The 16337-nt window shown below is 41.3% G+C and overlaps 2 protein-coding genes and 1 long non-coding RNA gene across 7 annotated transcripts in view; 1 reads left to right on the top strand and 2 right to left on the bottom strand.

The window, feature by feature from the left end:
* SMPD3 (sphingomyelin phosphodiesterase 3) overlaps positions 1-4442 on the bottom strand; it is an 85078-nt gene extending 80636 nt beyond the window's left edge. The window contains exons 1-3 of one of the 5 annotated variants that reach the window (XM_017824458.1): positions 4121-4442; positions 3767-3848; positions 2149-2309 (exon numbers count right to left, since the gene is read on the bottom strand). The gene's annotated coding sequence lies outside the window, so the exon portion shown is untranslated. Of the gene's footprint in view, positions 1-2148; positions 2310-3522; positions 3657-3766; positions 3849-3960; positions 4090-4120 lie in introns of those variants that run through there. The other 4 variants (XM_017824457.1, XM_017824459.1, XM_017824467.1 and 1 more) reach the window with 4 other exon arrangements.
* An 88-nt stretch (positions 4443-4530) lies between these two features.
* ESRP2 (epithelial splicing regulatory protein 2) overlaps positions 4531-16337 on the top strand; it is a 179431-nt gene continuing 167624 nt past the window's right edge. The window contains exons 1-2 of the mRNA XM_017824396.1: positions 4531-4648; positions 13296-13401. The gene's annotated coding sequence lies outside the window, so the exon portion shown is untranslated. The remainder of the gene's footprint in view (positions 4649-13295; positions 13402-16337) is intronic.
* On the bottom strand, positions 7899-16173 carry LOC108501988. The gene is made up of 3 exons (XR_001876322.1): positions 16139-16173; positions 9015-9084; positions 7899-8286 (listed from the first exon to the last, which is right to left on the bottom strand). It is a non-coding gene; the product is annotated as an uncharacterized LOC108501988 (long non-coding RNA).

Below are 16337 nucleotides of genomic sequence, written 5' to 3'. Positions count from 1 at the left end.
GGTTCTGCCTTGCAACTTCCATGTTCAATTTCTACACTTAAAAAATAATCAAAGCAGGAGATGAAACATTAGCAACTGCTCCATGACATTGAGATGGATAAGTACAGAGACTCTCTGCCACACTGACCTCAGAACACACGTTAGCCTGGAGAAGGGGAGGCTCAGGGGACACCTCATCACTCTCTACAAGACAGGAGGTCGTAGCCAGCTGGGGGTTGGTCTCCCCTCCCAGGCAGCGATCAGTTAGACAAGAGGGCATGGTCTTCAGCTCTGCCAGGGGAGGTTTAGGTCAGATATTAGGAAGAAACTCTTTACAGAGGGGGTAATCAGGCATTGGAATGGGCTGCCCAGGGAGGGGGTGGATTCTCTGTCCCTGGAGGTGTTTAAGGACAGACTGGATGTGGCATCAGTGCCATGGGCTGGGAACCACGGCGGGGTTGGATCAAGGGTTGGACTGGATGATCTCGGAGGTCTTTTCCAACCCGGTTGATCCTGTGATTACAGGTGTTTATCAGTGTGCACATCTGCAACAGGAGAAGGACAAACTCCAGAACTTCGTGCCCACACCTAACAAGGAACACAAGAATACTTCTCAAAGCCCAATCAAAATTGTATTAAACTTACTTGCACTTGACACCAGCAAAACAGAACAATGCCCTAAGCAGCCTGTAAAATACAGTGTCCATTCAGCCACACAGACAGGCTCTGAAGCAAATGGAAGGGGCTGGACCTGGAGCTTACAGAGAGGGGACTGTGCTCAGAGGCCAGTTCTCTGCATGCAAGTTATTTCAATCTCTACAATCACCATTTAATTTTTTTAAAAGCCTAGAATTTGCTTCAGCTAACACTAGCAATGTAGAAATAACGTGATGCCTTAAGTCTCCAGTTCAGTTTTATGACAGGTCTGTAAAGCAGGTACCTCAACAATTCATCTCTTTTCCCTTATCATGTTTATGTGAATGTCTCTGAATCCTACTGCTCTGAGAGTTATTGAATTAAATTTCAGTCTATTTTCATTTGTTTGTCAGAGGTTCACTCAGCTATAAGTGCAACACTAGCTTACAGACAGATACCCCATACTTCCTACATGAAAATTACAGTATCATTGTTTACTTATCCTGGATTATTCAAAGTCCTCATTTCAACTGTGCAAGCACTGCACAAAAGAAGTACAGTGTGGGCAAATATATAGCTCTGTTTTGATTTGTTTAGTCTTTCCCTTTTTCGCCTCAAAAGTCCACAGAAAATTATTAGTTTGTTTCTTCAGTTGCAACAATTAATAATTCATTTTTCAGACAGTGATTTTTAAGGGATCAAAGACAAGGCCAAAACATTGTACAAAAAGACACTAAAATAATTTCAAATAAAATTAATTATTCAAAAATGTAACTAAAACTCTTCCACAGTGCCTGAATCTGCAATAGTAAGTCACATAACTAGCCAGAAAGACCACATGAATCAATATGACCACCCTTTAACAGCTCTGCCAGTATAAAGGATGGCTGATGGCCGATTTAAATAAGTTTCTTTCCAACACAAAACATTCATTTTGTTTGAACTACAATTATTTTAACATAGGACTCAACACTGCTAAATCAAAGTCAGTAGGAATTGCACCATTGATTACAGGGATAGAGCATCAAAATGGTTATCCCAGGCTCCAGGTCAGAAAGCAGCACACCTCTAGAAGCAGTTGTGGTATCTCAGAAATCACAACACTACTAACAATTGCTACAGTAAATTTTAATTAACGCATTTTCCTCTTGTAGTTTCCTCAACACATGACATTTTTTCACTCATAACCTGCAGCTTTCCTTTCCCAAAAAGCTTATGCTTTAAATAAACACATCCAGAACAGAGGTAGCAAAACAAAAGCTTTTGTCACTGTTAAGTCCTAGAAAATTATTTGCCTGCACATGCCAGAAAGCTCTACCCTATCTTACTCTTACTCAGTTTTGGGGTACTGAATTGAGTGGGGGTTGCTGTATAGCTTGTTTCTTTTCTTTTTTAAGTGTTATTACTGCCCTCACAGCATTCTAAGATCGTCATGCCTAGCTACAGAGACCAGATTTTCAACAGATCAGTTCAGTTAGGCACAAAATCAAAATGGACAAATCTTCACAAGAGCTCAGAACAGTCAGTACTAACCTCTTTTGAACATCTGCCCCAATTATAGATGCCAAGTACTTGAAAACCTGGCTCCAAGCTCTTAAAAATCCATTTTCATATGCTCAAAACCCATACTACAGCCAACAAAGGGACTCCTGACACTGGTTTTCTACCAGGGGAGAAGCGAGACAAGAGGTAACCTAGAACAGAGAGTAAATCTACTGAATAAATGCACTTCAAATGACAAAGCTTACTACTACTACGTTTAGTGGCACAGTCCAGTTTTGGGTGTAGCTCCTTTTTTATTTATATATTAGCCTGTCTGAGCCAGAACTGAACACCCTTGCTTTTCCATTTCCTCACTGGTGTCAGCCTGAGGTGTTGCTAGAGACAGCAGACAAGGGCCAGAACAATGAGCTGGCCGAAAGAAAGTGTAACTATCCCTCACACCTTCCTCTTCCTGTAACCAAATCAGGTTCAATGTACGTGAATTAACTGAGTTTACAAACCTGGGGGGAAAAAGACAAAACCAGAATATTCATCCAACTGTAAATTTATACAGCTGTGAAAGAGAACATAACCATTTGCTATTTCAGTGGGCTAGAATGTTATCACTTAGCTTTAACACACACTCCAGGAATCACTTCCTAAAAGAAACTGTTGTGCAAAATGAGATTGAATTATACATTTTGAAGCTTTCACACCTTTGAACTTTCATATAAAATATGAAATAACAAGGCCAAAATTCTGCCCTCAGCACAATTCTTTGTCCTGAAGATATGAATAAAAGTTGTTCTTTTATTGGAGTTTCTTTGAGAATATTTGAATTTGCAGTACAATAGTTGTTCACACTTCTATGTTAAAATATAAAACTGAAATGACAGTTTTGGCCAATTCATACAGTTATTACACTAGAAAGTCAGTTTCCATTAGTTCCCTGAACTGCCATACAGAAAAAGTAGAATCATCACTTATTTTTTGCTGTGATCAGACCTATATGGAGAAGTCTCCAAGCATTTGTTAAGGAACTCTTGCCTCTAAAACATGTGCATGACATCTAATGAAGAAGTGTTTGGCTTTTTACTTCTACCACCTGTCCTGATAATTGAAACATGCTATTTTCTTAACACAAACTATATTTACGGCAGTTTCAAATACAGACTTCTCAAAGAGGCAATGTTAATTCTAGCTTATCTAAACACAGATAGTTCTTATGAGAAAACAAAAACATCAGGGACTTAATGTAAAAACCTTCTAATACCCTAGCGTATAATTACATTATTCATTAGCAAGTGACTTCAAGTGGGTGTAATTTAATGTTTACTTCCTGTCCCTTGAGCAAACACAACACAGAATAGCTAATCAATTTGATCCCAAGATTCTAAAGTCTCAATAAAATCTGGTAGAGCTCACCCCAGGCTGCCCTCGAGGATCAAGAGTGCTTATCCAACTTACAGGTTCACTCCCTTAAGGGGGAGGATGGCAGATCCACGTGCCTCCTGCGCTGTCAGCATTTCTCGGTAAATTCAACGGAAAGAAATTGTCCTGCAAGACTTACTTATCACTTGCTGTTGCCTTTGCCTAATTCCGTGTTTTGTGGGCTGGGCTGGTCCCTGTGAGGTGCCCTGAAAAGGGGCACACGCACCCCGAGCCTCACCTCGCACCTCCCTGCAACACAACCTGGCACAGGCCGCTGGCTCTGACCTCAGCCTGGGACCGTCCGGGTGAGGAGCTGCACACTGGCAAACAAAAAAACCCAAAAGACAAAGCCTATTAAAACAACGCTTATTTAGAAACAAATTATTTAATGAAACATTTAATTACTTAATAAAGCTTCTGCCATTCAAACACCTTTTTTGCTCCATGCTGCCCAGCAGGGTTAATTCCCAACGGCAACACTGGAGAAAGCGCCCTGAGGCCTTTCTAAGGAAACCCCCCCCCCGAGGAGTGAGGTGACCCACGGAGCTCTACAGGCAGAAATCCCGTGGCACCGCCCGCGCCTCCCGCTCACCGGCCCGTCTCAGCTGCCGCTCTCTCTGGGCTGGTCCGGCCCTTTCCCTGCCCGTCCCTCTCTCCCGTGCGGTCCCACGGCCGAGGTGCTCTCTGTGGGCTGCTCCGGCCCTTTCCCTGCCCGTCCCTCTCTCCCGTGCGGTCCCACGGCCGAGGTGCTCTCTGTGGGCTGCTCCGGCCCTTTCCCTGCCCGTCCCTCTCTCCCGTGCGGTCCCACGGCCGAGGTGCTCTCTGTGGGCTGCTCCGGCCCTTTCCCTGCCCGTCCCTCTCTCCCGTGCCGTCCCACGGCCGAGGGAGGCCTCGCGCGCCCTCAGGGGCCGCTAACGGCGCGCGCGCCCCGGCACGTGCGGGCAGCGCGGGCCCGCGTTCCCGCCGCGCGCTCTCCCATTGGCTGCTCGGGGCGGGGGCGGGGCCGCGCCGTGAGGGCGGTGGCGCTGAGGGGACGGGGCTGCGGTCGGAGGTGGCCGTGCTGCTCCTCTGGGAAGGGCGAACGGGCAGCTGGTGTTTTCCTCCAGGCGATGTATTATCTGTACGTTATTCTCCTCAATGCTGTATTTGTTTGGAGGTATCTAACGTTGGCTCCAGAAGTAAAGTGTCGGTGCCCTCTTGACAAACAGCCTCACTTTTCCCTTACCTGTATCTTAACAATGCTTCGCAACAAACTTTTAACAACACGGTCTTTATACCTGGGAAAAGGTGCCTTAAGTGATTATGATGACTAAGCTCTGCCATCTTGACTGGTGCCAAAGTGCCTGGCTGGCTTGCCGGCTATTTGCCCACTTGTGCCAGTTCCTAAGCTGGGGAGTGACTGCAGAATGGACTCAGGGTTGAGCGAGGGCCTGGCAGAAGTTGCCCTGCCTGGAGCAGCTGATAATCCTCTGGATGTAGGATGGCTGCTCCTGTTACCTGTTGCCTTCTGGCACTTTTGTTACCTGGCATCTCCTTGTGGCAGCACTGGCTTTCCTGCTGCCTCCTGGCAGAACTGGAATGCAACAAAAAGCTAGGAAAGGGAAACTTGAGGTGACCTCAGTAAGAAGGGAAATACCACGAAACTATGTTTTAATTTCTGCTATATCTGTAGCTAAGTGGCAAGGCTTGAGGCATTGGGAGGGGTGCTGAGCTCTATCAGCTGTCTGTGAGCCTGTTTCCAACTAATGGAAAAGGCACTCAATTGGTACACAGGTTCTCTGTAGTTTTCAGAAAGAATGGCTTCATCTAAGACTTGCACTACCTGACTCTCTAAAATAGCTTAATAGTAAATTTAGGTTGTCTTGCTTATGCTGATTCTTAAACTGTTTGGATTTTCTTCTGTGAACTGTAAACATATTAATTACTTTGATAAGTTACATTGACTTATTTTTGTCGTTCTGATTATCAGTTTTATTCTCATTATGACATTACTGGTTTGTTTACATCTATTTTGTGTACCTAAAAGTATGAGATGGGTACTTCATAATTATGTTGGCTTTTTGCATTAATGTGTGATCTATAATGTTTTGGAGCCATTCCATACTGTTTATTCAATTAGTTTGCCTGGTTTGTGTATTAAAAATCTTTCTGCATCTTGGAAAGTAATCTAATTTTCTATATACCAGAAAGATAATCTTATTCTGTAAGAAATTTGACATGATTTTCAATATTCTATTTGTCCAGGCCATAGCTGTTTTTCTTCTGCAGGAGTGGTCAAAGACTCATCAGTGCTTAAAGAGTTTCAGGAGAGCTGTCTTCAGCAATGAGCTTTTTTCTTGAACTGTACAGCTTAAACGCTAATTATACAGCACATGCTTGATGAAAACAGCATATACTGAAGCGTATATCTGTGTAGTAATGCTAAACACAGGAACACCATCACAGAACTCAAAAGAAGGATGCAGTTTTCATCTTGTTCTCAATGAATGGCAGCAGTAATAGGCTGGAAAAGTCATAAGAAAAAGTAACTTGGCTAACAGAAAGTCAATATAGAAACTTTTTTTAAAATTTAGGTGCTTATTTTGGGTATTATACACCTCCTTTTTGTCAGAACTATTTCTTCTTACAATGGAATCAAAATTTGAGATCAGTTTTCATGAGAACTTGTGACACCTCCCCGTGCCTGAAAAACTCTTCAGTTCTCAAACTTGTTCTTCCTACAACCTCTGCCTCCCATGCATTTAAGTCACTCTATTTCCAACAATATGTTATGGCCAAATTTTTCAGGATTTTGTTTTTTGTCAATGTAAAGAGAAGTGGATTGTACTAAAAATATTTGAAAATATGCAGAAACTTGACTGCAAATATTTAGTGGGTCTCAAGATGCAGGTGTTGGAGTTGACTGTTATGAATGTCTGGAATCTTACTGATAGTAAATTTGTAGCTGTGAGAAATGCAAACTTTGTGGAAACTATTTTCCTCTTAGTAGACCTGTTTAAATCAGGGGGAAGGGGTGGGGTGATATAACAATTCTTATCTTCTGACACCGCTTTTCATATTGAATACTAAGAGCTAACTTTTTGCAAATGAATTCTAGGTGATAGAATTATCTTTTCAGTGCTAATGTCTATTGAGTATTTTCTGTACTGACATGTAAAATCTTTTTTTCTCACTTGTATAATTTGACGTCTCTGTACTATTTGCTGCTGTTTTTTTCAGGTAATGTATGACCTTTTAATCATTCCATTGTCTATTTGCTTCTGCACTGGTACTCAACTGTCAGGCTTGGGGCCTTATCCATTGCCTGCAGTTCTGCACCTCATCCACATTTTACAGAAACTGTTGGAATTGCGTGATTCCTCTCCCTTCACTTACGTGCTTGGCAGCAGCTCCTTCATGGGTAGAGCTGTTGTTTTTCCTCTCTACTGAATGTTCCAGCTCTGGCAGTGTCAGTTCCTTCACCAGCCATCTGTCTTGCTGGCTCACTCACTATCTTAACAGCTCTCCTTCTCAGACTAGATGTAAGTCCTAGGGAGTGTGCCATCAGATGTTAATTTTTTATTCAGAAGCTTTTAAAACAGTTGTTGCTGCACACAAATACCCTATATTTCAATCCTCTCTATTCAGTCCTTGGCAATTGGTTGCTTTCTTCAGCCTCATCCTTTTCCAAGGTTCCTTTGCAACTTGTTTGTCTATCACTTCTTTTCCTAAATTTTTAGAGTAATTTTCTTCAATTTGACAACCTAGTTTGCCCCTGAATTCTATCTGGAAAGTGCATGTCTGAATGCAAGGAAGGTCTAGCCCAGTTCTTTTCGTTGTTTCACAGTAACTCTACAATCACTGAAAGAAGCATCAAAGTACTTTCAGATGTTACAGAAGTCAGGTAATAGCTCCTGAGAAGTGTGAGATTGATACCTTTTGTCAATAAGTTAGATAATAACTTCTTTGTGGTGGTATTGGTGTTACAGATGGGATAGATTGTCTTGTAGCTCAGGGGCTGGCATATTGCTAAACAATCTAGCAATCTTTTTGATGAAAAGTTCTATTTGCTTGTAAGCTAGTCAGGTCTAGATGCAAAATTGTTTTATGAAGCCCCAAGAGTATAATATTCCTTATTATAGGAGCAGTTTGTTTTATTTTTGTACTCTATACCTGCTTTATAATCTTCCAATAGCTAAGATTCAGTCAGATAGTGTTGAGAGCTTTATAAACCACTACTTGGGTTAGTGCAATTTCAAGTTAGAGAAATGAATCACACAGATAATAATTTCAATAGAGACATACCAGATTTTTTTTAATATATATTGATAATTCTTTCTCAGACCCTCTGCTCCTTTCCTGGACAAATTCAAATATTGTTTATTGCTAGTACCAGTTAGTCAGCCAAGCATCCGCTCTGGCAGCTGTCCTCATGAAGAAGGCCCCAGAAGATTAAAACTCCTGGGACACTGATAACATGTTAGATGTTACTGTTTGTCATCTTCTAGTTATCTTCCATACTTCTTGTTTCTTAATGATAAAGAAAACTGAGTGTGCTTACAGCAGTAACTAATAATTAGCAAATGGATTTTATTTCCCCACTGTACCTATGACCTCCAGCATAAATTTAGACCTGTCATGTTATGCCTCTAGCGAGGGACTGTCCATCTGAGAAAGGTTTGTTCCAATCTGAACCTTTGCCACTCAAACAGGTCTTCTCCCATTGTGATGCTGTTATGGTGGTAGAAGTGTGTTCTTAATAGATCCCTCTGTTCTGGGCTAGAAAGTTAAAACTGTATTATTATATTGGTAACAGAATTTATGCCAGTATAATAATTCCAGTAGTACAGAATAGTCTTACTAAAAGTTACACAGTGTTGTTCTGGTATTTTTTTGTGCACAGAAAGTGAAAACAGTCAAGTAAGACAGCAGCATGGAAGAGAGTGAGAGTGTTAATTAATTTTTTTTCTGTCTTTCTCTCAGACAAGTCAACTTCCTAATCTCAGGATGTGACTTCCAATAGGAAGGTAGCATAGTGCTAGTCTTTGAGGCAGCAGAAGTTGTCTCCAAAACCCTACTGAGTGAGGTACTCAGGTGTGGTCATGACAAGCCTTATAATTAATCATAACCATGAGAGGCAAACAAATTTGAAAATGTCCAGAAGTCTGCAGCTGTGAACTGGTAACTAATATACTTTTTCTCATTAAGTGAAGCTGTAGATATCTTATGCTAAAAAGAGCAAGTAGTCAAGTCCAAGAAAGCTGGAGACAAAAACTGGTGAGCTACAGCTTATCTTCCCTGCTTGTTACTAGGATATACTCTGTAGTCTGGATTCAAACTAAGCATTATCCTATTAATATTAAGGAGTGTCATCGTTGTTAGGTGAACGTGCTGTCTATGTAAATTTACTGTGCTGGAAATAACATGTAAACTTGCTTCAGAAGAATAAAACTATTCACCAGAATGTGATTGGAAGGGTATTTTAAGAGCAGATAAAATCTACTTACGTGCTAGGCTAGAAGGAGCTAGCTGCTACTTAGCATGCTATTAACTAAAAGGAATCTCAATTAATTCCCTCTGCAAAAAAAAAAAATTGTTAGGCCTTTCAAGTTTTCAAGATTTTGTGCTTTAAGTAATTTCAGTTACCAAAGAGAATTCCTGTTAACAAACCAGTCAAAATTTGAACCAATACACTTAAGGAAGTGTGAAGTGAATAAAAACTTAATTTTTGCATTAGGCTAATAAACTCTTTCCATCATGGAAAATACAGAGGCTTTAGCTTCATCATAGTTTTTACATTGTATTCTGATTAATCAAAACTATCTGAGTAAGTCACACTTCCAGCTGGCAAGACATGCTCATTGCAACCTCCTAAAGTAATAGGAACATCACTGCAGAGTTTATTAATCTTCCATCCTTCTTAAAACAAGGCATGCTGTTCCATTTACGTATAATATGTTCAGTAAGAAGTTAGATTAAGTGACTTTTCATATCCTGTAAAAATGGCTGACATGATACAACTTGTGTTGTGGCACAGACATAAAGACTATGTATAGGAAAGTGCTGAATTGGGAAATCTGGAGCTGAGCCTTGTGATATTGTCAGAAGTAGCTCTTCAGAGGCAGATTATGAAATCAGAGCTTAATCTCTGCTTGACATAGGGTTAATATGCAGCCATTCCAGGGCTGAAGCTGTTTACTGGTTCTTCCATCTGTCAGGATTTTCCTAGCTTTTCTGGAAAAGAAATACATACATTTGAAACTGAGACTGCACAGAGGAAAGCTTTCTTTGAGGCTGTGTTATGGAACCCTTTGGAAGAATTGTAGGTAGCTGCTGGCAGACCACCAGGTGAAAGAGTGAATGGGTGTAATGGAAGAGTTATTTACAATAACTAAACACACTAAAGATCCTTCTTCTCCTCTTTGGTGTGACACTTGAAACTTGTTTGTGTCAGAGAAAATAGTGTGAAAAATAATAGTCAAAAGCATTGAAACAAGGAGAATGATAGACCTGAATGAAGTCTACATAGGGGTTTTTTTTGTTTCTTTCTTTCTTTTAGGACTGGGCTTAGCTTTGTCTTTCTGAGTACTGTTTTGATGTGGAAGATATGAAGAGGAGAATATTGGGCTAAAGCTGGAGGTTCTGGGAAGTGATCAGGAAGCTCGTTTTTAAAAAGTTGCAAATATCTGTCACTCGTGTTATTTGAAAGTTAATAGTTTAAGAAGGAAGCTGAAATGACAAGTTCAGGGCCTCCTCTCATTGAATAAAAATCCTTTTATAGCCAAGATATGCCCATCTATTTACAGTAATATACAACTGGAATTAGGTTTACCAGTCTGTAGTCGCCAGCTTCTTGTGCTTCATTTCCATTGTACATTGTTCTTTCAAAGGAATGCTTATCATATAGCTGATACCCTAGCAGTAACAAGAGTAATTTACAGAATTGCACCTTATCGGCTTTTTTCAGTAATTTTTCCACCTTTGGTGTGGGATTAAGAAAAGTTTCCCCAGGACTAGAAACAAGGAAGGGCTGTTTTTAGACTATGGAATCCTCTTTGCTTTTGCACTGTCTTGCCATGTTCGAAGGGTAACCGCAACTTAAAGCTCTCTAGAGCTCTATCTTGAAAAGGGGATGGTTTGTACATCCTCTGTGACTACCAGGATCCTCATCTCCACTGTATGTCAGCAAAGGATGTATCCACATGCTCGGGAAGTAATTATGCACTCTCATTGTCAGGGTCTCTTCTTCCCTGTCCTTCTCTCTCAAAGAGGCACTAAGGGATTCCAATATGGATTTTATCCTTCTTTCACTCATGGGGACAAGAGAACACAAACTTCTATCCTCTGAATAGATCTACTAACATATCCCAGTCCACAAGGAAATAATAAAATTAACAAGGTTCTTATCTTTCTTCATTTGTCTGTGGCAGTTCTTTAGCTTGGATAACAGACTCCTGTCTATGCTGCGTTTTCTAGACTCTCCCTGTCTTCTGCTCTTCTGCTGGTAGGGTCCTCAATGGAGTTCAGCTTGGAGCTGGATGAAGGATTCTATGGAAAAAGCTATTAAACTCTGATCTCTCATCCCTATGACAGTACTGATTTCACAGAAGTAACTGTGATGAAGGAGACAGGAACTGAGTAGTTTTTCTTCCAGTCTGAGACATTTGAAGTGTTTTGGGGCATACTCACTATTCTGATTATTTTCACTTGTCATTTCTCACCGAGACAGAACTTCTCATTGTTTGCAATACCAATGACAGACTGTTCTGCTTAGCGATATGGGAAGGGTGGAGTAACCTGTACAGAAAGCTGCAGCCCCTCAACAGATAGCTGCTTATTTTTCTTAAATAATTTTTCTCTTCCCAGAAAGGGTTAAACTCAGATTTTCTCCATCCAGTAACTGCTTAGTGAAGAAAGAAAAGAAAGTTGCACAACTTCCTGAAGCAAGTGATGATGAATTTTTCCACTAGCCTCTTTGTAGTTACCCTAAAGGAGTCTATAGATTTTTACCCCTTTCTCCAACATGGTTGTATCAATGTTTTGAGTAAGTGAAGGGAATAAAGTGACTACTTAATTCTTCTTTTGGCAAAGAGGAGAGAGATTAAAGCAAGACGTCCTTGCTTAAAAGTGAATAGATTCTACTGTACTTGAAGCACAGTATAGGTGGGAAAGAACTAAAAAAACACCAAAACCTGTATTGAAGCAAGAATGTTAATCAATGTTAACTCATTTAGAAATAGTTAAGAGGGACAGATGGAATCCAGTGATTCTGTCTCTCTTACATGAGTAATTTCTAAAATATATTAAAAGCTGGTGTACTTTTCAGTGACAGATATGGCTTGTCATTTTAGAGGTTATTTTTGCTATTGTTAACACTGAAATAGATTGTGCTTGAGTAACAGTAGTTGACAGAAGTCTTAACTACCTCAGAGAAAATAGTTGTCTTGCATTTATTAGCTCGGCTTTCAGGTTTGAGGAGCTGTATGTGGTTAAACTTTGAGATTATGTAACAGTAATAGAATCTTGTTCAAGTTGATGCCTTTTAGAATACAAGGGAGCGAGGGTGAGGAGTGGGGGGTGTGATTGTGCAGTAAACCCACGTTAAACTCTTTCCCCCAGTGTATTCTCTGAGAGAGCAGTGAGGCCCCCGAACAGAGCCCAGGCCATGCTCTCTGCAGTTGGCACTGAACTCATCGTGCACCGGGGGGATTTTTCCCTTGGGATGGTAAGGGTCAGCTCACATGCAGAGTGCTTGCTTTCTGCTCTTTAAAAATATTTTTAAACCTTAAAGTTGTAGCACAAGATTCAAGCCTGAGAGATTGCTCAGTCTCCCTCACCTTCACGGAGATTTTCTCTAACCATAAAGTTGCTTGCTCCTGCTTTGACCCAAGAGGATATTTGCTGGTCACTTCACTAAGGGGTGGCAGCATTCTGCTGCTTTTAGAGTGAAAGCTGAGTGACTCTAACAGGGCAAGGGTGAGCATGATTAAGTCAAGAATCATCAAAATCTGGTGACTTCCCAGTGGATAAATACAACCTTATGTGCAGGGCTTGCCCCATGTCCCATCATTTTCCTCTTGCCTCCATCCCAAGCACTAGAAACAAAGCTGAGTAGAACTTAAAGCAGGAAAATCTTATATTCATTGCAATTCTGCATAGATTCTGTTCCCAAACTACATATTTCTCAGGAACTAGTTGTTCTAAACAAAATAAAATGGAAGTGAATATTTCTGCACAAATCTTTGTCAGCAGTGTGTTGTCAGCTCAAATTATGGACTGTCCCTCTTTACAGCAATGTCACAATTCAACCATAGTCTAACATTTTGCCAGAATTTAGAGTGACTTTGACCTGTGAGACATAAAAGTACATGATTATAGCAATAATGCCTGAAGTGAGGTTACAGTTTTCTTCTGTTTACTCCTGAATGTTGAGGAGAACATACTACAAATGCTTAAACACTACAGTTAAATATTCGTAAGTTAGAAGCTATACCTTCAAAAATTGCTGAAAATATCACTTGCTACTTGAAGGAAGTTATTTGGATTACTTCTTTTGAGTTAGCAGGCCCTCTCTTGTGAGAGGAAGCAATTCAGTAATTGCTTAAATGCACATTGCGTTGTGCATTTAAATATCTTCTTTGAAGAGTAGACTTGGGAGTATCATATAAGAGTTTAGAGGCATTTATGGGCATAAGTAAAATCTAGTTATGTTTAATGCCAAGCATTGCTAGAATTCAAGCAGAGAATTTTTACTATACAATACATAACATTATTTTTTCTCATTTTAGAATTGTAGAAAATACGTAGGCCATCTCAGCCACAATCCAGGGAACAAAAGACCATATTAAAAAGATGTTTTGGCAATACAAGGTGCTTCGGTTCTCCTTAATAAAGGTATGTGTCTTGTCATTCTCCCTCATATAGATAGCAGTAAAAAAAGTCTTTGCTTTTCAATAGCACATGTTGATTTTTAACTATAGCATTTTTGTACAGATTGTGCTTATAAGGATTTTTTTTAAGCCTTTTGTTACTGTATAGTGTTGTCATAAGCGTGGCTCTAACGTTAAAAATATATCCAGGTCAGGTTTTCGTGCAAGCCTTTTTGAAAAATAGACTTTTACTTAAGTGTAATGGAAACATTTCCATGACTTCAGCAGTCTACTGTAGAAGTTAAAATAAACATTTCCACAAAGAAATTGCAACTTGAGATTTAATGTACTGTCCTGAATGCATGATAACTGGGAAAGTTGCAGTGGATCCTACATCTGAAAAATATTGATTGTCTATTGCCCAAGCTGACATGCAAGTAATTAGCATAAATGTTCTATTTGCAATAGCCTTTAGCATAAACAATGTCAGGGGACACACGTGTCATTTTTAGTATATTTTGGGCAGACCAGATCGTTGGCTCTATTAAAAGCTGCCCCAGCTTCATTAGTACGAAGCAGCTTTGTCTTTGTCCTGACTGACCAGGTAGAAACATGAATGTGGCAGCAAGCCCAGAGTCTGGGTTTGTGAATTATAGCAGTGTAGGGGTGTGGTCAGAGCATGCTGCTTGGCTTCTCAGATATTTGAGTGGCTTCTTGAGGGCTATTACAGCCAGCAGCAACAGAAAATATACTGCTGAAATGTCTACAGTGTCCTTCTGCTATTAAGCCTCTTATTCCTACCCAAAAATGAGAACCTATTTTAAGGTTTAACAGTGTCCTTTTAAATTAGAGGCAAACTGCTCCAGGGAGATATTCAGAGTGGGTTAGGCAGTGGATACCATCACTAAACAGAGCTAGATCTGTTAAGATCAAAATGGTTGACTTGTCACACTATAGTAATTGTTCCCTGTGGAAAAAATTCAATAGCACTGCTTAAATCACACACAGCTGATCACGTGCTCTGAGGCTTTGCTGGTGCTTAGACTAAAAGGCAGAGGTAGGGAGGAGCTGTGTCAGGAAATCTTGTCATTCTGCTGGGGAGGGGGGAAGCTTGCCTTGCATACAGTCATGTGCACAAATTGATTTTTAATTTTACACTAACGCACTATTATAATTGTTAACTCGATTATTCCTAAAAGGCTGCAGACATTATGGTTATGCCCCTGCATGTCCAAGGTACCTGCTGGGAGGAGAGCTTTTGGATGTGCAATGACAGTCAGATAGTACCCAAACTGTTCAACTTCTTTTTATTACAGTAAAGCACAAAATCTGTTAATCTGCAGCCTATATAAGACAAATTGAATGGATGCTATCTTGGAAATGAATTACATACCTGAACCTTAATCACTGGTTTAAAAAAAAAAAATCCTAGTCAATGAATATAAGAAGTACTATGTTTCTATCCAGACTGGAGAATCTCTAATAACATGGGAACTGGTGCTTTTAGACAGTTGCCTTACTGCTCCTAGCAATTGTCTTTCTGGCTCTTTTTCTGGTTTAATACATGACATAGTAACATGAGGTGCAGGGGATGCCTCAGACACAAAGAAATTCTAGATACAGAGCAGAAGTGAGTTAAGACGAAGCGCTAGGAGTATACTAATTAGATTGTATTTGGTATTCCAAAGGAAGCAATTTTTTAATCTTATTTGGTTCTTCGGTTTCTTTTCAAAACCAGCACAGAAACTGTGCAAATCCCTGGTCTGGCTACAGGCAGTCTCTTAGGTTAAACTTTTCTCGCTGTCTACACCCAGGAAGAGTGCTGAGTTTCTGTTTTGCCAGCCTCCCCCTTTCCATGCCACACTGAGAAATTTTAAGTTAACCCAAATTATCAGCATCACAAAAGGGGTACAGCTGCATGCTACTCAATCTAGGGTAAAATATAGTCTTTTGATAGCTGAGGAATACTCACTGATCCTGTGACAACAGTAGCTACTACAGTACAAGCAGTTAAGAACACTTGCTGCTTGATTATGCACATTTAATAGGCTTGCTCAATTCACTATTCATCACCCAGCACTAAGAGGAAGCCTGAAGCATCAGGCATAGCAGCACAATGCTTGGCTGTAAATGACTTCATGTAGGATGCAACTTGTCATTTGGCCTTAAATACAGTGGGATTTTTTCCTCGCTTTTTCTGAAACCTCTTCACAGAAACACTGTGTCTGCTACACTGTCTCTAACCCTCTGCTGCTTGTCCGAGCTTGGTGAGGCTGGGGATCCACACAGAAATAAGTAAGAAATGATTGCTGTGCAAAATTTATACAAGCATTACAGTTAAGGAGGGTACTCAAGGAAACCATTTTGCAGTCTTGACTATAGCACTACCTTACCTGTATGACAAACACATCTTTTCCACCACTGAACCATGAGAATAGGAACAGGATTCCACGAGCAAATGAATATTATTAGGGTTTTTTTTTTCCTACATCTAACTAAGCACAGATATTTGCAGCTAACCAGCCACCCCGCTCTTCCTTTCCCCACTCCCCGGAAATTAAAATGACAAAACTACTCAAAAAGCATATGCACGGCACCGCTTTGTTCCCCGCGCTCGCCTCGCGGGGCTCGCTCCCCTCCACACCACTCGCGCCTCCGGCAGCCGCCGGCTCTCGGCTCGGCCAAAGCCCCCGGAGCCGGCGGCTCGGAGCAGAGGGCGGCCGGGGATGCGACGCGGAGGGGCGGGGAGGGAAAGGCTTTACCTGCCAGGGGCGCCTGGAGCTGCTGCATCGGCGGCGGGGCGCGGCGGGCGGGCACTCAGAGCGCCGGGGCCATCGCCGCGCCGGGAGCGCCGGGGAGGGACCGCCGCCGGAGCCTGGGCGAGCCGCGGGCACACTCAGCACCGGGGCGCTGAACAGCTCCACGGAGCGCCACGGGCGGGGCCGGCGCCGCGCTCCCGCC

The sequence above is a fragment of the Lepidothrix coronata genome, unplaced genomic scaffold, assembly GCF_001604755.1.
Source record: "Lepidothrix coronata isolate B3197 unplaced genomic scaffold, Lepidothrix_coronata-1.0 Scaffold110, whole genome shotgun sequence".
NCBI lineage: Eukaryota > Metazoa > Chordata > Aves > Passeriformes > Pipridae > Lepidothrix > Lepidothrix coronata.
This window is presented reverse-complemented; position numbering and strand designations above follow the sequence as displayed.